The sequence below is a fragment of the Callithrix jacchus genome, chromosome 1, assembly GCF_049354715.1.
Source record: "Callithrix jacchus isolate 240 chromosome 1, calJac240_pri, whole genome shotgun sequence".
In the NCBI taxonomy this organism is placed as follows: Eukaryota; Metazoa; Chordata; class Mammalia; order Primates; family Cebidae; genus Callithrix; species Callithrix jacchus.
The window spans coordinates 75,008,519-75,031,550 of record NC_133502.1 but is presented as its reverse complement, the minus strand read 5'-3'; the positions used below and the strand labels follow the sequence as shown (position 1 = coordinate 75,031,550).

The 23,032-nt window shown below is 45.2% G+C and overlaps 1 long non-coding RNA gene across 1 annotated transcript; it reads left to right on the top strand.

The window, feature by feature from the left end:
- The first annotated feature begins 207 nt into the window (after positions 1–207).
- On the top strand, positions 208–8,392 carry LOC118153711 (uncharacterized). Its single transcript, XR_004743175.3, has 4 exons — positions 208–958; positions 1,747–1,844; positions 7,647–7,810; positions 8,217–8,392. It is a non-coding gene; the product is annotated as an uncharacterized LOC118153711 (long non-coding RNA).
- Positions 8,393–23,032: the final 14,640 nt, after the last annotated feature.

The window sequence follows — 23,032 nt, the reverse complement described above, 5'->3', positions numbered from 1 at the left end:
GCAGTAGCATGCTCACAGCTCACTCCAGCCTCAACCTCCTGGGCTCAAGCTATCCTCCACCTCAGCCTCCTAAGAAGCTGGGACTTCAGGTGCATGCCAGCACACCCAGCTGTTTTTTTGTTTGTTTGTTTGTTTGTTTTTGCTCTTTTTGTAGAGATGAGGTTTCACTATGTTAGAGACCAGCCCAGGCTGGGATTACAGGTGTGAGCCAGCAGGTTAGCTCTTTTCTAATGTAAGAGTTTTCATCTTTACTCTAATGAATTACAAAATGTCTTTATCTGGTTTAAGCATCACTGTTATATTAGCCTCATAAAATGTTAGGTGGCTTTCTCTTTTTCTGCTTTTTCAAACGACTCATGTAAGATAGACATTATCTAATCCTTCAAAATTCAGCACCAGTGCTGAGGCTTTGGGAGTGGTTGGGAAGGTCTTTGGTTGCCATTTTAATTTCCTTAATGGTTATTGGACTATTAACATATACAATTTACACCTTCTTATATGTGGGACAATTTTTTTAACTTTCTAGTCAGTTACATTAATTAAATTTAGTATGTGTTTCTTTTTAAATGTGTTGCTGGTCTTGAACCCCTAGACACAAGTGATCATCCCATCCTGGTTTCCCAAATGGCTGGTATTATGCACATGAACCATAGAACCCAGCTGATATATGTGGTTTAAAATAAATGATCATATGTAAGTAAATGTTGTTAGGTAGCTGTTATTTTTAAAAAGCCATTTTCAACTATACATTTGAATGGATCTGTAAGTCCAGATATTGTGACCCAGTATTTATTGTTGTTGTTAACTGTTATAACTCAAACTTACTATATTTCTTTCAAGCAAATGAGCCAGATGACTGAAGCTGGCTGGAACATCACATGGTCCATCAGTGCTGGACAGCCAGGCCTTCCCAGTTTCCTCATAGCTTACATTTGCACTCCAGTTTAGCTGCTGTCTGGTAAGAAGCTAAAGTTTTCATTTAATGTGATAATAGAAAAAACTTTGATGTTTAAACATCTGGCTTTGATTTGTGACTTCAGTTTCTCTCTGAAATTTAAATTTGTTTTGGTTTTGACAATTTCTTTTTTGAATAGAGTCTTACTCTAGTTGCCCACACTGCATTGCAGTGGTGACATCTCAACTCACTGCAGTGTTCGTCTCACCCAACTAATTTTTTATTTTTTGTTTATTGATTTTTGGCAGGGGGGAGAGAAAGTCTCACTCTGTCACCCTGGCTGTAGTGCAGTGGCATAATTGTGGCACATTGCAGCCTCTGCCCACCTGGTTCCAACAGTTCTCATGTTTCAGCCTCCCAGGTAGCTGGGATTATAGGCATACATCACCACACCCAGTTAATTTTTATATTTTTAGTAGAGATGAGGTTCACCATGTTGTCCAGGCTGGTCTCCAACTCCTGACCTCAGGTGATCTGCCTACCTCAGTTTCCCAAAGTGCTGGGATTACAGGCACGAGGCACTGTGCCCAGACCCAGTGTTTTAATTTATCACAGCATAACTTGAATTTAGGTTCTATCATGTCACCTACAATGTAAAAATCTTTGGAATCTAATTTTGAGAGTCTGTCCTAGGCATAGAAAAGCAGTAATCTGCTGATTTTAAATGTGGGGACTGGGAACCAGATGTTATTAAAAATGTGAGGAAGTGATCTTGGAATATAAGTCGCCTGGTAGATCATCTCAGTCCGCTGGTCAGGATCCATTCACTGCTAACTCATTGCCTTACACAGAGCTTGGGGCAGGAGCAGCTGAACCTTCACCATCTAGAGGCAAGACTGGAGTACTCAACACCCATCCTTGCTGTGCTCCTGAAGAACCAGGGTCGCAGGTGAGGGGGAGTGGGGTGCCTGGGCCACACGGAGTGTTTAGGGCCATTTTCCCGAGCTCGCCTGAAAACAGCTCACCCTGTTCAGTGTTTCCATGTGAGGTTTGGACCTCACAGGCCTTTCATGATTGTTTCCTGGGACAAGCTCACATCAGGTTTTCCTCCGTCCGCCCTTTCCCAGGTGTGACCAGGCCAAGGGTTCCCCAGTGGGCTCTGACCTGCTGCCCCCAGAGCCCGCCCGCCCAGCACAGGTGCACACCTCCTGCCCACAGGGTGGCCCCAGACAGGTGCCCTGGGAGTCCCTGAGCCTGCTACCCAGCACAGTCCTCCACTGCGCTGACCCCACCCGCTGCCCTGACAGGCCAGGACTAACTAGCACTAACAGGCCCTGTTAGCATGGCCTCCAGAATTGCCCTGGCCCCAGCGTTCCCAGCTCCTGGCCCTGGGCTCCTGGTCCCCCCAACCCTAAACTGGCCTCCTGGTCTCTGCACCCATAAACTGTTCCCCCCAGGCTCCAGGTCCATGCACCCCCAAACCACAACACTTGGGCTCCAGATTCCCATGCCCCCTAAACCATGTCTCTGGGCTCCAGGTCCCCACAACCCCTAAACTGTGCCCCCTGAATTCCAGGTCCCTGCACCCCCTAAACCACGCCTCCCCGGGCCCTGTACCCCCAGTCTCTTGGCCTCAGCACCAAGCCCTGGCTCCTGGATCCCCAATTCTGTGGCTCCTGTGGGGAAGGGACACCTCCATGTTTCACAGGTTTTTGTTGGAAAGTAAGGGGCAGGCAGATTGCTAGTGTTGCCCTAAGCTCGTGCAGTGGAATCTGAACCCATTTTTCTTTTGTGCCCTATGAGGACCTGAGGGAGCCTGGTCCGTGGGGCTGTTCCATGCATTCTTGGAGAGAGGAGCTTTGGGCTTTGTTGAGGAGGCGCGATTGTTTCAGGGGCAGCACTGTTTTGCATGAGCCTTCTGAATTGTGTATTTTCAGCCTGAAATGCATGAGCTTTGTTTGCAGTAACTGTGGGTATGACTAGAAGGGGGCAAGAATAATTGGGAAATGGGGTTGAAGGAGCATTTTTTTTAAGTCGAGAGGGGCATTGGGACATTGCCCGCTCTGCCGTGAAGTCCACTCAGGGAGTGGCTGCAGATGGAGCCCAGTGCTGTGCAGACACCCTGGGGACTGAGGCTTGGAGTGTTTGTTTTCTGGTGTTGGAGGGCACCATGGCCACGCCAGGAGCAGTGGCATTTCCTGGACTCGTCAGGTTGAATCCAGGTTGAGGCATGGCCAGAGCCATGGGGATGCCTGTGCAGATGCACGTTGCTGTGCCTGACAGCTTGGTGGCTGCGACAGAGCCCTGGCCAGGCCAGGACCTGTGGGGCCCCACATGTGCTGCCCTTTGCCTGCGCTGGCCAGTGCTTTCCATGTGAAGTCTAGACCCACAGGCACAGAGCCTGGAAGAACGAGTCACGTTGTGGGTGGGTGCGGGCCACGGCAGGTGTGTACTTGCAGGGTCCCTGCGACCGACGTGCCCTGTAGTCCTGCATTAGGACAATTGTCTCTGTGCGATGCTCAAAGAAAATGTATCCCCTAAGTTTGTGTGTGTGTTTAAATTTACTTTAAAATTTACATATAGTAAGGTTCACTTTTTGGTGTGTAGTTAGTTCAGTGAGCTTTAACAGATGCGTGGACTGCAGTGTCTACCACCACAGTCAGGATACTCAGGAAGGCAGCCTCTCTCCTCCTTCCTGCTCCTGCAGCCACCTGTCTGTTCCTCAGTCCTGCTCCTTTGCCTTTTCCAGGGTGTCACATGTGGGCTTGGAGTCTGGCTTGCTTTACTTAGCATAAGGAGTTGGAGATTCAGTCATACTCTGGTTTGTCCCTGAAGCATAAAGATACAAAGGTTTTAAAAGTGTGGCTCTTAGATACAGCCTGAGAGAGACTAAAATGATAAAGTGATGAGAAAAATTACGAAACTATAGTTCATTAAAAACATTAAATAGTATGGAACCTATTATACTTTTAAGTAGTATACAGTCTTTGCTGTGCATATGTAATTTTTTTTATAACGTAGTGAGAGCATATTGCATATGTTATCATCATACGTTTTTCACTTAATGATGTTTGGTTATTTAAACATCTTAGCAATCTTTACATGTTGATATATACAGTGTATACACACAGATTTCTCTTAGTCTTTTAAGTGGCTATATAGGTTTTTTTTTTTTTGAGGCAGAGTCTTGCTTTGTGACCCAGACAAGAGCTCGGTGCAAACTCGGCTCACTGCAACCTCTGCCTCCTGGTTCAAGAGATTCTCCCATGTCATCCTCCCAAGTAGCTGGGATTACAGGCATGCACCACCACACCTGGCTAATTTTTATATTTTTAGTGTAGATGGAGTTTCACCATGTTGCCCAGGCTGGTCTTGAACTCCTGACCTCAAGTGATTCTCCCACCTCAGCCTCCCAAAGTGCTGGGATTAAAGGCACTAGCCACTGTCCCCAGCCAGATGACTATAGTGTTCTGTAGTGTGGATGTTCCGTAATTTTATCAGCCTTCTGTTAATTGATGTTATAGTTATTTACTGTTTTACACCACTACAATCAGTGCTTGTGTCTGTGTCTTTGTGCACATATGTTTATCATGTGGAAGGTGACTTTGGGTTTAAATATTAGCTAACATTGCATGAGTATTTCTCATGCTCCAGGCATCATTCTAAGCCAGGGTTACCTGTCAAGGTCCAGGTAGTGACTGCTGACAGCCGTGCAGGCTGTGTCATCTCTGGGCTGTAGCACCCGTGCAGTGTGGACAATATGTATGGGGAATGAGTCTGGCTGTGTCCCATTGAAACCTCTGTACAGAAAGAGGCAGTGGTCTGTAGTTGTTGACCACTGTTCTACATTGTATACATCCTAATTATTCTGATAGTCCTCCAAGGGAGGTGCAGTTACTATCCCCTTTGCGGATGAGGAAACTGACACACAGAAAGGAGGAGTCCAAGGTGACATGGTTGATCGATTGCCGAGCCAGGCCTTGACCCATCCATCCGTCTTGTATGCTTCAAGTTTAAAGATTAGAAAGAAGCTGCCAAATGTCTTCTCCTAAATGTGAGACCTGGTGTAGGGACCCTCAGGCACCTGCTGAACCAGTGACCTCTGGTTCTTTGAGAGCCATGTGCTTGCTAGGTACCACTTGGGGCAGCGTTTGGATGCTGGATAGGCCAGCACCCTCTCAGCACCTCTCATTGTGTACCTGTCTATATTCCTGCTTTTGATAAATGTTTCCCCAGCACCAGCCTACAGAGAAGTCAGCTCAGCCAGTGCCTGGGACCACCCATCTGGCAGGCAGGAGGAAAGACAGACTTTTCCATCAGGGAAGATCAAGTTGGGTGCTGGCAAGGTTAACTTTCTTTGATGTCTGCTCCAGCAGTAATCACCTAGTCCAGGTCTGCATGTTACTTGGCTACCATGGCCCATTTTCCTTCAGTAATGTGGAGCAGGCAGGGTACAGGGGCTCATGCCTGTAATCCTAGCACTTTCGGAGGCCAAGGCAGAGCTAATCACTTGACATCAGGAGTTCAAGATCAGCCTGGCCAACATGGTGAAATGTTGTCTCTACTACAACTACAAAATTAGCCAGGCATGGTGGTGCATGCCTGTAATCCCAGCGAGTTGAGAGGCTGAGGCAGGAGAATCACTTGAACCTGGGAGGCGAGCTCACACCACTGCACTCCAGCCTGGGCCAACAGATTAAGACTCTGTCTCGAAAAACAAAAATTGTGAAGAATAAATGAGATAATGTATGGAAAAAATACTACAAGCTGGGTACAGTGGCTCATGCCTGTAATCCCAGCATTTTGGGAGGCTGAGATGGGTGGATCATAAGGTCAGGAGTTCAAGACCAGCCTGGCCAAGATGCTGAAACCCCATCTCTAATAAAAATACAAAAATTAGCCAGGTGCGGTAGCATGTGCCTGTAATCCCAGTTACTCAGGCAGCTAAAGCAGGAGAATCACTTGAACCTGGGTGGCAGAGGTTGCAGTGAGCTAAGATCACACCACTGTACTCCAGCCTGGACAACAGAGCAAGACTCCATCTCAAAAAAAAAAAAAATACTGCATAAGAGACACTGTTTATGCTATGTTTTCTAAAGATTTTATCTTTGTAAAACATTTTATAGTGTGAAGTTTTAACTAACATGTCCAAGCTATTTTCATTGTTTTCCCTATTAAATAATATTTAACCAACTTTTTGGTTGTCCCTAGGTATCTTTTATTGGTGGCAGCAGCAATGAAACAACTTTCTTGAAGTTTTATTATGAAGGAATGTTGAATTTTATGTTTTTCAGTATCTACTGAAATGATTATATTTTTTTTCTTGATTTGCTGAATGTGATGCAGCACATTTATATATTTGTGTTTATTGAATCATCTTCATATTCCTCAGATGAATCCCACTTCATCATGGCAGATGATCCTTTTATTGTCTTGTCAAATGCAGTTTTCATGTATTTTGTTGAGGATTTTTTGTATCTGTGTTCATCAGGGATATCTGCGTGACTTTTTCTTTTTTGTGTTGTGTTTTGGTTTTTGTACCAGGGTAGTGCTGGCCTCTTAGAACAAGTTTGGATTCCTCTTCATTTTTGGAAAAATGGCTTGAGTAAAATTGGTATTAGCTCTTTTAAAAATGTTTCATTGAATTCATCAGTAACACCATGATTCTTGTGTTTTTCTTTGTCAGGAGACTTTTTGTTACTACTTTAATTGCATTACCCATAATTGGTCTGTTCAGGTTTCTTATCTTTCTGTCATTTTATCCACACCAGCCCAGGGATGCAGGGGAGGCCCCAGTGAGTGACCACACTAGCTGCTGCCTTTCTCTCTGGCCAGTGACACATTCATTTCAGCATCCCCAGGTGTTCTAAGGGGGGCAGAGTGTGGCCTGTCCTGGCTTGGGAATGCACAAACACAGGGCCCCTGGGTGAGCCTAGAGCTGGGGCTGTAGCTAGAACTTCAGGGCAAGAGAGGCCCCTGACCTCTCACTTCCTGGTCCCGGTCATGAGGTTTCAGGAGTGGGGCCAGAGTGGGCTCACTCAATGTTGTGTAGTGACAGAACAGAGAAGGCAGTAGCCTTTGACACTTCACATGAAAATGTGGCATAAGAAGAACCACAGATCAATCCAGTCTTGGCCAGAAAGTCATTGCCATTGGCGAAAGAGCCAGTGTCTGAGTGCCTGTAGCTATGTATGTATGAATTATATATGTATATATATGTAATGCTTCTTGGCTTACAGTGTCTAAATATTTACCATCTAATGCATCAGAAGAAATGTTTGCTTTTCCCATTGCTAACTGATAATGACTGTGCATGACCCTATAAAAATTTAACCACTTTTGATAACAATAAACAATATTAGCTGCCATTTACTGAGGCTCAGAAATGTTAAGTAACTAGCCTAAGGTCACACAGCTAGTAAGTGGCAGAGCAGGATCTTACAGTTACAGTTTGGAGGGAAGAGGAGAATAAGTGATGGATTTGATTCCTGCCATGCAGATGCAGGTGGCCCCCTGGACTTCAGTTTCTCCAGGGCCTGGCTTAACTCCAGAACTGCCAGGCAGCTCTGTGACCCCATCTCTCCTCATGAGCTTGCTCTGGGATGGCCACCAAAGCTACTTTTTAATTACAATCCACTGAGAACACTGTGGCCAGAAGCTTCTATCTTCCTGGCATTTTTCTTCCTGTGGGGCCTCCCAACCTCAGCAATTCCTCTGTAACATGGTTAACTCCCCTCTTGTTTTCTCCTAGACTTTACCTTGTGGATTCAGAGAGGAGACTGCTGTTGCCAAGCCCTGCTGAGCGTCATTTCTTGTGTGGCAGAGTTGATGAGCCTCCTCCTTCTTGAATACTCCTGACTCATCTCTGCAGAGCAGACACACCTCACTTCTTGGAAATCACTGAAGAATGTTCTGGTAAGTAAATTTTTCAGGAATGAAAGCTTACTGCTCAGAACATTCAACTTTAGAAACCTGGAACTATGACACAATATGAGGCACTGCGGGGAGGAGGTGCTAAAGACAGATCTTAGGCTTACCAACTTTAGTTGAAATACTTCGTAAGAGCACAGTGTAATTTTTTTTGGCAAGTGGGTTTTTAAAATTGTTTTTCACCATGCTTATTTTTGGAGGTAACAATTAAGAGGGGTACATTTTTTTAAAAAAGTTGAGCGTTGGGCCTTTTAAAAACTCTATGTTTAAAGAACATGAAGGAAGTAGGAGGGAAATGTTCTCTTTGTAAACAAACTCTAATGGAGTACATTCTGTGGGGCTGAAGGAAAACCTCATTTGGGTAAGATTCTAATTGTATTCTTCCATATAGTGCAAGAGAAGCTGGCAACCTGTATTTTACTGCTCAAAAAAGAAAATACAAGGCTCAACTTGGTTCTGATGCAAAACTCAGGAGCTCCTAAAAGAGCAAGTGGAATGAAATGCTTCCTTTTTTATTTTCTTCTCTTTAGAAACCATTAACCCATTGTTTATTTGGAAATGGCTTATGTGGCATGCAGAATATATGAACACAAAAACTGAACATTTATTTATCCATTATATTGAACATGCTGTGACTGCTTCAAGCTGAGTGATGCACAACTTGTGTCAATGCAAAATTCAATATAGAATTCTGACATATGTTAATAAAACTTTGGTATAAGGCAAAAAAAAAAAAAAAGAAAGAAAAAAAGAAACCTGGAACTACTTTGCCCATTAATCTGTTTATGTTTCTGAGATGGGTGTCTTGTTCTTGTCGCCCAGGCTGGAGTCCAGTGGTACAATCTCAGCTCACTGCAACCTCTGCCTCCTGAGTTCAAGCAATTCTCTTGTGCTAGCCTCCTTAGTAGCTGGGATTACAGGTACCTGCCACCACGCTCAGCTACATTTTATATTTTCAGTAAAGATAGAGTTTCACCATGTTGGTCAGGCTGGTCTTGAATTCCTGACCTCAGGTGATCCGCCTTCCTTGGCCTCCCAAAGTGCTGAATCTGTGCTATGGTCAGGTCCAAGACAGGGCCCAGCCAAATCTAGAGTGATGGCTAGGATAGGGTCAAACCCAGGGTAGGGTCAAGGCGAGGGCAGGACCAGGGTGGTACCAAGACCAAGGTAAGGAGAGAGAATGGCCAGGTTAGGGACAGGACAAGGGCAAGGATAATGCAGGTTCATGGCATGGCCAGGGTCCAGGGATAGGGCAAGGGCCATAGCATCACCAGCAACTGGGCTGTGGCTAGGACAGTGACAGAGCCAGAGTCAGGGCCAGAGCAATGCATGGCCAGGGTAATGCCAGGCATTTCAGGGTCAGACAGGATCAGGACCAGGGAAGAACCAGGGTAAGGCCTCAAGCGGGGCAGGACCAGGACCAGGGTCTAGGTTAGTGCCAGGGATGGGCCATAACAGAGGGGCAATGCCAAGGCAGGACCTGAGTAGGGTAAGGATGAGGACCAGGACCAGGGTGGGGGTAGGGCCAAGTCTGTGACAAGGTAGGGTCATGGCAGAGCATGGCCAGAACTGGTTTATAAAGAAGGCAGGGCCAATGCTAAAGTAAAGCCAGAGGCTGAGGCAGGGTCAGTGAATATCAAGGGTGGGACCAGGGCCAGGGCACTGCCAAGGTACTGTAGGTCAGGGCATTGGTACGACTGGGATGTTGCAGTGTCATTTCAATGCCAAGACAGGGCAGAACAGGGAACGATGATGGTAGGGCCAGGGCAGGGACAAGCCAAGGCTGGGCCAGGTCAATTCAGGGTCAAGATACCTCCAAGTTCAGTTTAGGACCATGGCAGGTCCAGGGCTATTGCAAGACGAAGTTTAGAACCAGGGCCAGGTCCAGTGCAGGACCTAGTCAAAGCAAGATTAAGGACCAAGGTAGGGACAGGTCAGTGTCTAAGCCAGAGTAGGCCAAGGGCAGGGACAGGGCAGGGTGAAGACACAGCTAGGGTATGGCAGAGGAAGAGTGGTTCAAGACAAGGGCTATACCAGGACAGAGCAGGATCAGGGCCATGACAGAGACAGGGCAGGTCCTTGGCAGGACCCAGGACCTGGGAAGGGTCAGTCCTGGATAAGAGCAGGGTTATGGTCAGCGATATGGCAGGCATAGGGCAGGGCCATGGTAAGGCATGTCCAGAGCAAGGCCATACAGAGGGTAGAGAAAAAGCCAAGGTAGGGTTAGGACATGTCCAGGGAAGAACCAGGGCCAGGGCACAGCCAGAGTAGGATAGGACAGGGCAATGACACCACTGGGCCATGGCAGGGCCAGGTCAGTCCTGGAAGAGAGCAGAACAGGCAATGCCATGGTGGAGACAGGGCAGGGAAGGGTCAAGGCAAGGATGGGACAAATCAGGCCCACAACATGTCCAAGTACGGGTCACAGAACAGGACCAGGACCATGACCATTGGCAACCCTGGGGTCATGTCAGGACCAGGGTCAGGACAAAAGCAAGGTCATAGTGAAGGCATGGCCCGCCCAGGTCCAGGGAAGGGGTAGGGCATGTTAGGGCCAGTGTAGTGCAGGGACAAGGAAAGGGCAGGGCAGATAGGAATCAGGGCAAGACCAGGACCATGACAGAGTGGGGACAGGGAAGGCCAAGGGCAAGGGCAAGGCCAGAGAAGGGCCAGAGGAAAAGCAAGCCAGGGAGAGTCCAAGGCAAGAACGGCCAGTTCAGAACCTGAGCCAGGAGAGGCCAAAGGCAGGGCTAGGACAGAGCAAGACCAGTTTATGGAGGGACATAGCAACCCAGGGTATGGCCAGGGCAAGGTTAGGGACAAGGTAAGTCTAAAATAGCACAGGACCAAGACAGAGCTAGTGCCAGGGCAGAACCAGAGAATGACAGGGCCAGATCAGGATCAATTCAATGGCATCGGCAGCATCAGCACCAGGCTATGGGCAAGGCAGGTAAATGCAGAGCTAAGGAGGGGCCAGGGTCAAAGCAGACACAGGGTGGGTCCAGTGTCAAGGCACAACAATTGCAGGGTGAGTACTTTACCTGGGCCAGTTTAGGGCCAGGTCAAGGTTGGGCCCAGAACAGGGCCAGAACGGGTCAGGGCCAGTCAGGGTCCAGGGCAAGGGCAGAACCAAGGCAGAACCAGGAACAGGAGAAACAAAAGGTAGGGCCAGGGCAGGGTAGGGCTAGAGCAGAGTATGACTAAGGTAGGACAGGGCCTGGCCAAAAGCAGGGGAAGGGCTAGGATCAGGGCAAGGGCAAACACTGTGCCAGGGTATGGTGTGGTCAGTACAGGGCCAGGTTAGAGGATGACAGGTCAGACCAGGGCAAGGCCAGGGAGAAGGTAGAACCAGGGCCAAGGTCATGCCAATGCAGAGAGGGCTGATGAAGGGTCAGTGCAGGGAGAGGGCAAGATCAGGACATGGAAGACAAAGGAAGAGCAAGAGAAGGGCCAATGCAGGGCCAGGGTTCAGCCCAGGTCAGGTTCAGGGCCTGGATAAGGATACGGCTAATGCCCCACTGGTCCAGGGCAGAGCCATGGCAGTGCTGGGCAGTCAGAGCATGGCCGTAGAGAGAGTAGGACAAAAGCCAAGTCAGAGTCAGGGCAAATCCAGGAAGGGTCTAGGGCAGGCCAGAACCAAGGAATCTCCAGTGCAGGATAAGACAGGATAATGGTATGACTAGGCCATGGCAGTGCCAGGAAAGGGCAGAACAGGCAGGGTCTTGGTGGGGTCAGGGCAAGGACAGGCCAAGGCATGACAGTGACAAATCGGGCCCTGGACATGTGCAAGTCCAGGTCAAGGCCAGAACAGGACCAGCACCATGTCCATTGGCAGGCCAAGGCCATGGTAGGACCAGAGTCAGGATGAGGGACAGGTCGGGCCCAATGCAGGTTTCAGGGCAGGGACAGGGTAGCACGTTGCCAAGACAGGACAAGCGTGGGGCCAGAGCAGGGAAAGGCAATGCAGAGACAGGTCCAGGGCAGGGGCAGGACCTGGTCAAATGCCAAAGCCATGCTGAGAGCAGGTCCAAGGAAGAATCGGGGCCATTGAAGCAGATGGCCAAGGAAAGACTGGAGCAGGGAAGGGGTCAGCACAGGGCCAGAGTGAAAGCAGTGACCGGGCCAGAAGCATTGCAAGGCCAGAGGTAGGTCAGGACAAAGGCCACGTCCAGGTCAGGACTATGGCTGGAGGAGTGGGTAGGTTCAGGACCATGGCTGTAAGGGCCATGACAGAACCAGGACCGGGTCAGGATCCTCGTATTGGCAATGCAGGGCAAGGAAAATGGCAGTTCCCAGTCAGGACTATGCCAGGGCAGGACCAGAACTGGGACAGGGCCAGAGCAAGGGCAGGACGAGGGCTGGGTCATGGCCAGGAAAAATTCAGGGGCAGGGTCACAGCCAGGGACATGACAGGACCAAGATAAGGGTCAGGACTGAGCCAGAAACAGGGTAGGACCAGGACCAGGCAGGAACATGGCAGGGCTAGGGCTTGGGACAGGGCAAGTTCAGTAGCAGCACAAGGAAGGGCAGGGCTAGGGTTTTGCAGAGGAACGGCAGGATAGGGCCAGTTTAGAACAAGGATGCAGCCAGAGGATGGAAGTGTAGGGACACAGAAGGCCATGCCGAGGACATGGACCAGGCAGGGTCCACAACAAGGCTGGGCCAGAAAGGGGCCAGGACAAGGGCAAGACCACTGAAGGGCCAAGGAAAAGGTAGGGCCACGGAGGAGCCAAGGCAAGGACAGGGCCCTGTGAAAACCAGAATCAGGACCAAGACAAGACAAAGGGAAGGGAGGGCCACAACAGGCCATAGTAGGGCCAGGGTAAGGTCAAAGCTAAGGCAGGACTAGGGTAGCACAGGGTTAAGGCAGGGCCAGTGAAGGGCAAAGCTACAGCATCACCAGGGCAGACCCAGGGCATGGTCAGGTCCGCAGCTTGAACAGGGCAGGGTTAGTGCCATGACCAGGTCTAAGACAAGGCTAGGGCAGGACTTTGACAGGACCAGGACCATGGAAGGACCAGGGTTAGGAGCAGGGGTCAGGTCTGTGCTAGGGTCAGAGTGGGGGCCAAGGTAAAGCAGGGCCAGATCAAAGGGGCAAGACCAGGACCAGGGTGAGGTCAGGGCCAAGATAGAACTAGGATTGTGCAGGATCAAACCCAGACCGAAAGCAATGCATGGTCATGGTCGGAGACACTGTCATCAAGTCTAGGCCAGGGCCAGGGCCAGAGCAAATGCAGAGCCAAGGGGAAGGCAGGAACATGGAGGGTCTAGAGGAAGGCAAGATCAAGGCAGAACCAGAACCAGCACAAAGCAAAAGTGGGGACAGGGCAGCACAAGACCAGGTGAGGGCCAGGTCCAAAACAGGTCAGGGCTAGGATAGTATAAGGCATAGCAAAAAGCAAAGCAGTGGTCATAGCTGGGGTACCACTAGGAAAAAAAAGGGCCAGGGTATTTGGGGCCATTAAAGGCCCATAACAGAGGATGACATGCAAGACCAGGGTAAGGAAGAAGGAAGGGCCAGGGCCAAGACTGTGCCAAGACAGAGAGTGCCAGTTCAGGGTCATTTCAGGGTGAGGGCAAGACCAGGGAATGAAAGGGTAGGGAAGGTCCAGGACAGGGCCATGGTCCAGGGTAGGGCAGGGTCAAGGTCAGGGCCTGGAAAAGGGAGTGGCTGGGGCCAGGGATATGTCAGGACCAGATCAGGGTAGGGCAAAACTCAAGGCAGGGTCAGGGCAGATCCAAAAGTTGCTAAGGATGGGCAGGGCCAGGGCACAAACCATGCAGGTTAAGACAGGGCAATGGCATGACTGGTTCATGGCAGGAACAAGTACAGCATAGCAGAGGACCAAGGAAAGGACATGGCAGGAAAGGGCCAGGGAAACGTCAGGGTCATGGCAGTGCCAGGGCCAGAAGCATCAGCCTGGGGAAGGGCCAGGGAAAGACCAGGGAGAAGGTATGGCTAAGGTAATGCCAAGGCAGAGACCTCCAGTACAGGGCCAATGCAGGGTAAGGCCAAGGCAAGAGCATTGAAGGGCACCGAAGAGCAAGGGAAGGTCCATGGCAGGGTTAGGGGGATAAGGGCATGGTAGTACCAGGGCAGAGCATGGTCAGGTCTATGACATGGGCAGGGTAGGGTGAGCGCTGTGTCATAGCCAAGGCAGGTCCAGGGACAACACAGGGTCAAGGAGGGGCCAGGGCAAAGGCAGGCCTAGGGTGGGTCCTGTGTCAGTGTAGGGCCAGGACATTGCCAGGGCCAGTGTAGCACCAGGCCAAGGTGGAGCCGGTGAGAGTTCACAGCAATGGCACAGCCAACACAGAACCAGGACTAGGAAAAGTCAAAGGCTGGTCCAGGGTAGGGTAGGGCTAGGACAGAGCATGACTAACGTAGCACAGAGCATAGCCAACAGCAGGGCAGAGGCATAGCAGGGGCAGGACTAGGAACAGGGCCAGGGAAGCACTGGGTCCAGCACATGGCAGGGCCAGGGTAGATGAGGGCAGGGCAGGGCCACGGTCATGTAATGGTCATTGTAGGTCAGGTGTCAGTCCAGGGCAGTGCCAGGGAAAAGCAGAGCTAGGATAGTTCAGGACCAGTTCAAGGCCAATGCAGGGTGAGGTCAAGACCAGGACACGGAGGGAAGAGCCATGGCAGGTCTGGGTCAGGAGTAGGGTCAGGGCTAGGAATATGGTGGATCAGGACCAGGACTGTGCCAGGGCAGGGCAGGATCAGAGCCAGACCATAGAGATGGCAGGGAAAGTGCCAAGGCAGGGCCAGGTAGTGCCAGGACTGAGTGACACTGAGCCAAGTGCAAGGGCTGAGGCAGGCTCAGGGAATGTCCTGGGCTGAGTCAGGTTTGATCCAATACAGTGCTTGGGCCTGGCCAGGGAGGGTTCAGGGCCAGGATAGGGTTGGGGAGGGCAATGGGAGGACTAGGACAAGGCAGGGCTAGGTCAGCACTGGCACAGGGAAGAGCCAGTCCAGGACAGTACAGAGCAAAGGCAGGACAAAGGTAGGGCAGGTCCAATTCAGGGCCAGGGTCCAGACCAGTGCCAGAGAAATGCAGGGACATTTCTCGGGTTCCAAGACTGGAACCAGGACTAGAGAAGGGCAATGTCAGGACCAAGACAAAACCAGAGCAGGGTAAGGACCATGGCAGGACCAGCAACACGGTTGGGGCCAGGCTAGTAGATAGGGCCATGTATGGGGTTAGGGCCAGAACTGTGTACCAGGGCAGGGTACACACAAATGGAAAATGATTTGTTCTTCTATAATAGGGGATGTGGCATTTTGGAGTCCTAGCTGGGCTGGGTGGGCCATTAAGATATATATGGTTTCCTCTGTAATTTAACTTTGACAAAGTTATGTAATTATTTTACTAATATCTTCTTGAAGGAGTTGTAGGGTTTATGGTATTGGCTTGAAACCAGTTTCTGGAGATTTGAATCCTTCCTTTTTCGTTTAAGGTTTTACATAGGCTGATTCTTTGAATGTGTAATAAAAAGGGGGACAGCTGTAAAGTCATTCTAAGTTATTGTTTAATTGTTCAATGGGAAAAACTTTCATTGTGAGAAAGGCTTCTCAGACTATAAAGGTTATCAGTATCTCTGCAGTTAATGAGATGAATGAGCCTGCAGATGAAATAATATCTCATGCAGTGATGCATTGGGGTAATTGGATTATCATTGAGATATTCCAGATAGGCCAAGGAAATGTTGTGGAAGAAAGTTAAGTTTACACCTACAAATATAATGGTGAAGTGATTTTTAGCAAAGGTTTGGTTAAGTGTGTAGCCTGAAAACATGGAACCAGTGGATAAAGCCTGCTATAATGGCAAACACTGCCCCTATTGACAGGACATAGTAGAAATGGGCTAATATATCATGTGTGTCATGTAAAATGTCTAATGATGAATTGGCTAATACAATTCCTGTTAAGCCACCTACTGTGAAGAGAAAGATGAAGCCTAGAGCTCAGAGTATGGTGGGAGATCATTTAATGTTGCCGCTGTGTGATGTGGCCAATCAGCTAAAGACTTTTACTCCGGTAGGGATAATGATACTTATAGTGGTGGAGGAAAAGTATGCTCGTGTATCTAATATCTATTCCTACTGTAAATATGTGGTGATCCCATACGATAAATCCTAGGAAACCAACCAATATTATGGCTCATATTATACCTATGTCCAAATGGTTCTTTTTTGCTAGAGTAGTATGTTGTGATAAGAGAAATCATTCCAAAACCTGGTATGATAAGGATTTAGACTTCGGGTTGCCCAAAGAATAAAAATAAATGTTGGTATAGAATAGGGTCACCTCTGCCAGCAGGATCAAAAAAGGTAGTATTAAGGTTATGGTCAGTTAGTAATACAATAATATCAGTGGTTAGAACAGGGAGAGAAAGAAGTAGAAGAACTGCTGTAATAAGGATGGATCAGACAAAAAGGGGTGTTTAGTATTGGGTTATGGCTGGAGGTTTTATATTAATAATTATGATAATAAAATTTATGGTTCCTAGGATAGAACAAATACCTGCTAGGTGGAGTGAGAAGATAGTTAAATCTACAGAGGCTTCTGCATGTGCCAGGCTTCCTGCTAGGGGAGGATAGATTGTTCAGCTGGTTCCAGCACCAGCTTCTAGTATTGAGGACACAAGTAGGAGTAGAAAGGATGTGGGGAGAAGTCAGAAGCTTCTGTTATTTATTTTAGGGAATGCTATATCAGGGGCACCAATTATTAGGTTGCCGAAGCCTCTGGTCATGATTGGTATTACTATGAAGAAAATTATAATAAATGTGTGAGTGGTGACAATAACATTATAGATATGGTCGTCTCCTAGTAGGGTTGCTGGCTGACCTAATTCGGCTGGAATTAGGAGGCCTAGGGCTGTGCCTACTATTCCTGCTCATGCACTGAATAATAGATGTAATGTTCTGATATCTTTATGATTAGTTGAAAATAATCAGCAGTTGACGAACATAGGTAGAAAAAGGTAAAATGGCTGAGGAAGCATTAGACTGTAAATCTAAAGACAGGGGAATAGGCCTCTTTTTACTAGTCCTGAGGAGATACTATCATATTGAATTGCAAATTGAAAGGAGCAGCTTGAATCCTGCTGGGGCTTCTACTGCCTTTTTTTTTTTTTTTTTTTTTATGGCAGGAGAAGTAGATTGAAGCCAGTTGATAAGTTATTTAGCTGCTAAGTAAATATTTGTGGGTTAAAGTCCCATCAATCTAGGAAGGGCTTGGTTTAATGAAAGTAGTTGATTTGTGTTCAACTGATGCAGAGTAAAGTTTTGCAGTCCATAGAATTGATACAGAAATTAAGTATAATTTACTTCCTGAGGGCTTTGAAGGCTCTTGGTTGTGATTAACATTGACAGGGTTATATGTAGAAGGAGAGTGGTAAAAATAATAAATGGAGGAAGGAACAGTATGGGTTTTATGTTTTCAAATTGTCATTCTATTTTTATGTTGTTGGATGTAGGAAATATTGTTATTGAAATAGAGTAAATTAGGCATATGTAAAAGTATAGATTTAGTAGAGTTATCACTATAGTAATTGGAATAATGGGGTTGTTTTTGTAAACTCTTGTTAGATTGCTCATTTAGGAGAGAATCCTATTAATGGTGGTAGGCCTCCTAGGGATAATAGAATTAGTGGAATAATAGGTATTAATCATGTCAGTTTATTTCAGGTGTGAGATAGTGATCGGGTTTTAGTATTCAAGTTTAAGTTAAGTATTATGGATATAGAAGTTGTTAGAATATAGTAGATAAGTAAATTTAGGATGGTGATGTTTGGGTCATAGGTTAATATTGCTATTATTCATCCTATATGGGTAATTGAAGCATGGACTAGGATTTTATGTAGTTGTGTTTGATTAAGTCCTCCTCAGCTGCCAATTATAATGGTTAAAATTGAAATTAATAGGAGGCTATTTGTGCTGATTGATGGAAAGATTTGAAGTTATGTGAGATGGGAGGTAGTTTTTGTCATGTGAGGAGAAGTATGGCAGGTATTAGGGGGGTTTCTTGGCTTACCTCTGGGAGTCAGAAGTGAAAGGGGGCTATTCCTTGTTTTATTGCCAGAGCTATTATTATTATGGATGAACGGTGGTTAATGTGAGGAGTAATTGTTCATGGTCTGGAGAGTAGGTTGTTAGAATAGCTATTATAAGAATTATGGATGTGCTTGCTTGTGTTAGGAAGTATTTGGTGGCTGCTTCTGTGGAGCAGTGGCTTATGTTTTTTATTAGGATTGGCGTGATGGCTAACAAATTTATTTCTAAACCAGCTGAGATGAGGAATCAGCGTGAGCATAATATTGTAATGGAAGTTCCTGTAAAGATAGTAAGGGAGATGGTGAGTTGGGCTAGTGGGTTAATTTTTGGGGTATGGGCCCAATAGCTTGTTTAGCTGACCTTACTTTAGTGCATGGTGTAATACATAGCTTGGAAAGTTTTGAATTCTCAGGTGTGGCTTCAATTTCTATAGCCTTCAAGATAAGAGGATTTAAAACTCTATAATTTACTCTATCAAAGTAACTCTTTTTTTCGGACGTATTTCTTGTGTTTGGGGTGTGATGCTGATGTTAGGATAGGAATTGAGAGATATATCATATGCATAGTGCTAGTGTAAGTGATAAAAATTTTTTCCTAGTAAATGTATTAGTTGGTCATGGGAGAATTGAGGATTCATTCGAATTCATAAAAATAGGGTGGTTAAGAGAAGCGTTTTGGTGATTAAATTAATTGTGTAAAGTTCTGGTGAAATTATGGTGTGGAGTGCTCCTAGTAAAATAGTGGTAGTTAAGGCATTTATTATAATAATATTTATGTATTCTGCTATAAAGGTGAGTGACTGAACCTGCAGCATATTCAATGTAGAAACCTGAGACTAGTTCTGATTCTCCTTCTGTTAGGTTGAAAGGAGCTTGGTGAGTTTCTGCTAATGTGGAGATAAATCACATTATGCCTAGGAGTCATGGTGGTAGAAGTCAGAAATGTTCTTGTAATGATTGTATATAAATTAAATGAGCTGCTGATTAGTAGGACTGATAATGGAATGATGGCTAGGGTGACTTCATGTGAAATTGTCTGGGCTACAGTTGGTAATGCACCAATTGGTGCACAGTTTGAATTGGATGCTCATCCAGATCATAAAATGGAATAAATGGCCAGGCTTGATGTGGCTAATATAAATAGCAGGCCTAAGTTGAAATGGATTGGGAGATCTGGTATGGGGGGAGGAGCTCATAGGAGGAAGGCAAGGGAAAGGGCTGAGGTTGGAATGGTTATGTAAAGGGTTATAGTGGATGTGGAGGGTTAGAAGGATTCTTTTATGAAAAGTTTTATTGTGTTGGCGAATGGTTGAAGTACTGCATAGGGATCTATTATGCTGGGCCCTTTACATAGTTATATATAGCCTAGAATTTTTTGTTCGTTGAGTGTTAGAAATGCTGATTAAGGCAGGAATAATTAGTAGGAGGAGGTTAATCATTAACATGCTGTTAAGAAGAATTGAGCCTCTGATAATAAAGCTTTGAGTCTTATGTGGGTACTGGGCTCTGCCATCTTAATGAGCCCTGTTCTCAGGCAGGGAAAATATCATCTGTTGGGTTAGGGCACTTTGTGAAGTAGGCTCTATTACTCTTGTTCATTCATACTGGAAGAAATACTGAATAGATAAAAACCAACCTGGATGTCTCCAGTCTGAACTCAGATCATGTGGTACTTAAATCGTTGAAAACATGAACCTTTAATAGTGGCTGCACCATTGGGATATCCTGATTCAACACTGAGGTGGTAAACCAACCCCATTGTCAATATGAACTCTAGAACAGGATTTTGCTGTTATCCATAGGGTAACTTGGTCCATTGATAAAGTTATTGGACCAGTGTGTGTTAATTTAGTTAGACTAATGTGGTCTTCGTTTATGTTGTTTGGAGGTTATATTGTACACCCAGGTCACCACAACCAAAATTTTTAAGGCATGGATGATGAGTTAATGCCTGTAAGTTTTTTGAGTGTTGTTTGTATTAGGAAATTGAAGCTCCATAGGATCTTCTCATCTTATTCAGTCATATCTGCCTCTTCAGGGATAGATCAGTTTCACTGACGAAAAGTAAGAGACAGTTAGACCCTTGTGTGGCCATTCATACAAGTCCCTATTTGGGGAACAAGTGATTATGCCACCTTTACACAGTCAGGGTACCACAGCCATTAAACGTGTCACTAGGCAGGCAGTGCCTCTAATACTGCTAATGCTTGAGGTGATGTATTTGGTAAACAGGTGATGGTAAGGTTTGCCAAGTTCCTTTTACTTTTTAACATCTTTCCTTAAGGATATGCCTGACTCAGGTTAACAGTTTAATAAGGTGTTTAGAATATAAGTTATTATAATTGGGCTGTTAACTGGCAGTAGTTATTCCAGTCTGATACAAGCTTATGCAGGAGAGAATGCTTTTGTTACATATACTAACATTGTTGCCTATATTAATAGATTAGTCCAGTGTGATGTTAGGCCTTCAGTAAAGTGAGTAGAATTGAAATACTTAAATATTGAGCTTGAACACTTTCTTAATTGGTGGCTGCTTTTAGGTCAACTATGGTAATGAAGTTTTTACTCTCTTTGAAAGGTTATTTCCTAGGGAGAGAAGAGCTGTCTCTCTTTAACAGTTAAACTTAACCATTAGTCATACCTCCTATAACTGGTCCAGATATACCAAGAGGCAATATTTTTGTGCTTGAATCATCCCAGAGGCACGAGCCAGGCAAGTAGCCCAACGCCTGCTAAAATTGTTCAAGCTAGCCAATCCCAATCTTGCCCCTATAGAACCCTAAATAAAGGCAGTGGCCTAAACGTTCTTGCTCTTGTCTTCTGCCTCCTGACAACCTTAGTGTCTTTCCCATGAGGCCCTGTGTGGCATGATGTGCATCTTGTTTCTTCAGCAACTCTGAATATTAAAAATCTCTTAATGGCACCAGACTCTCCATGTTATCCCTCAGTCACCTTTGTAAGTTAAGACCTGAGCACAGTGCAATTGGAGATTTAACCACTATTTGATTAATTAGAAAAGGACTACTCGAAACATGAGTATTCCTATGTTTCCCTTTAAATTTAATATAGTTAGTTGTTGTTTTAGGAATAACTATACCTATGTTTAATGAAAAAATGAAACAATCTATGTGTACTAATGGAAAAGCTTAATGGAACTTAAGCTGTATGTTCTAATGGTAAAGTTTGTGACTCTTACTCAGAAGTAGACATAGATAATTTGGAGGATTTTTCCTCTCCTATGTGTGTCTGAAATTTAATTTTTTTAAGGAAAAGCTAGAAGTAGAATAATCAGCCAGCTGATTATAAGAGCTGGTCAGCATTGCTTCACACAGAATATTTTTTCATGTATTTGTAACTTTAGTTTTTTTTCCATTAATGTTTTATAGATTTTAATGTGCAGAAGTTTTACCTCCTTGGTTAAATTTGTTCCTTAGTATTTTATGTTTGGATGCAATTGTAAATGGGATTGTTTTCTTAATTTCCTTTGTGGATAGTTCATTGTGTATATAGAAACACAACCCATTTTTGTATGTTGATTTTGTATCTTGTAACCTTACTGAATTTATTAGTTTTAGTAGTTTTTGATGGAGTTGTTAGTGTTTTCTATATATAAGAGTATGTTATCTGCAAACGGATAATTTTGCTTTTTTTATTTCTGATTTGCATGCCTCATATGTATTTTTTTTTTTTTTTTTTTGGAGATGGACTTTTGTTCTTGTTACCCAGGCTGGAATGCAATGGTGCAATCTCGGCTCACAGCAACCTCCGCCTTCTGGGTTTAGGCAATTCTCATGCCTCAGCCTCCTGAGAAGCTGGGATTACAGGCATGCGCCACCATGCCCAACTAACTTTTTTTGTATTTTTAGTAGAGACGGGGTTTCACCATGTTGACCAGGATGGTCTTGATCTCTTGACCTCATGATCCACCTGCCTTGGCCTCCCAAAGTGCTGGAATTACAGGCATGAACTACTGCACCCAGCCTGCCTCATATATCTTTTTATGGCCTACTTGATCTGGCTATGACTTCTGGGTATAATACTGAGAACTGGCATGAGTTGGCTTCCTTGTTTTGTTCCTGATCTTTGAGGAAAAGTTTTCAACTTTTTAACATTGAGTATGTTAGTCTGTAAACTTACCATGTATGGCCTTCATTGTGCTGAGATACATTCCTTCTGTGTTTCATTGTAGAGAGATTTTTTAAAAATTATAAGAGGATGTTGAATTACATGGAATGCTTTTTCTGTACTATTAAGATAGTTATATTTTTATCCTACATTCTGTTAATTTGACATATCAAATTGTAGATATTGAACCATATTTGTACCTCAGAGATAAATCCCACTTGATCACAGTGTATAATTGTTATAATATGCTGTCGAACTAGGTTTGCTAGTATTTTGTTGTGGATTTTTGCAACTTTGTTTACCAGGGATGTTGGCCTGTAATTTTCTTTTCTTGTAGTGTACTGTCTGCCTTTGGTAGCAGGGTAATGCTGGCCTTATAAAATTAGTTTGTAAATGTTTCCTATTGTTCAATTCCTTTTGGTAGCCTGTGAGAAAGATTAACAATTATTCTACTGTAAATGTTCATTAGAGTTTGCCAGCATATCCATCAGTTCCTGGACCTTTTCTTTGTTAGGAGTTTTTGATTACTGATTTCATCTCCTTACTCTTTATTTGTCTCTTCTTAGTTTTATTTTTTTCATGGTTTAGTATTGTAGGATGTATGTTTCTGGGAATTTACCCATTTCTTTTAGGTTATCCAATTTGTGCATAGTTGTTCATAGTAGTCTCATATCCTTTGTTTTTCTTTGTTACCAGTTATAATGTTTTCTCTTACATTTATAATTATACTTATCTGAGAGTCATATCTCCTTTTTTTCCATGATATAGATAAAGATTTGTCAGTGTTATCTTTCCAAAATCAAATCTTAGTTTTGTTTATCCTTTTATTGTTATTCTAGATTCTATTTCATTTTTTTCTGCTCCATTCTTTATTATTTTCTTACTTCTGCTGACGTTGTATTTAGTTGCTCTTTTCTAGTTATTTGAGGTATAACATTAGATTGTTCATCTATGAACAATTTGAATTTGAAATATTTCTCTCTTAAAATATAGGCACTTGTCACTATAAACTTCCGTTTTAGAA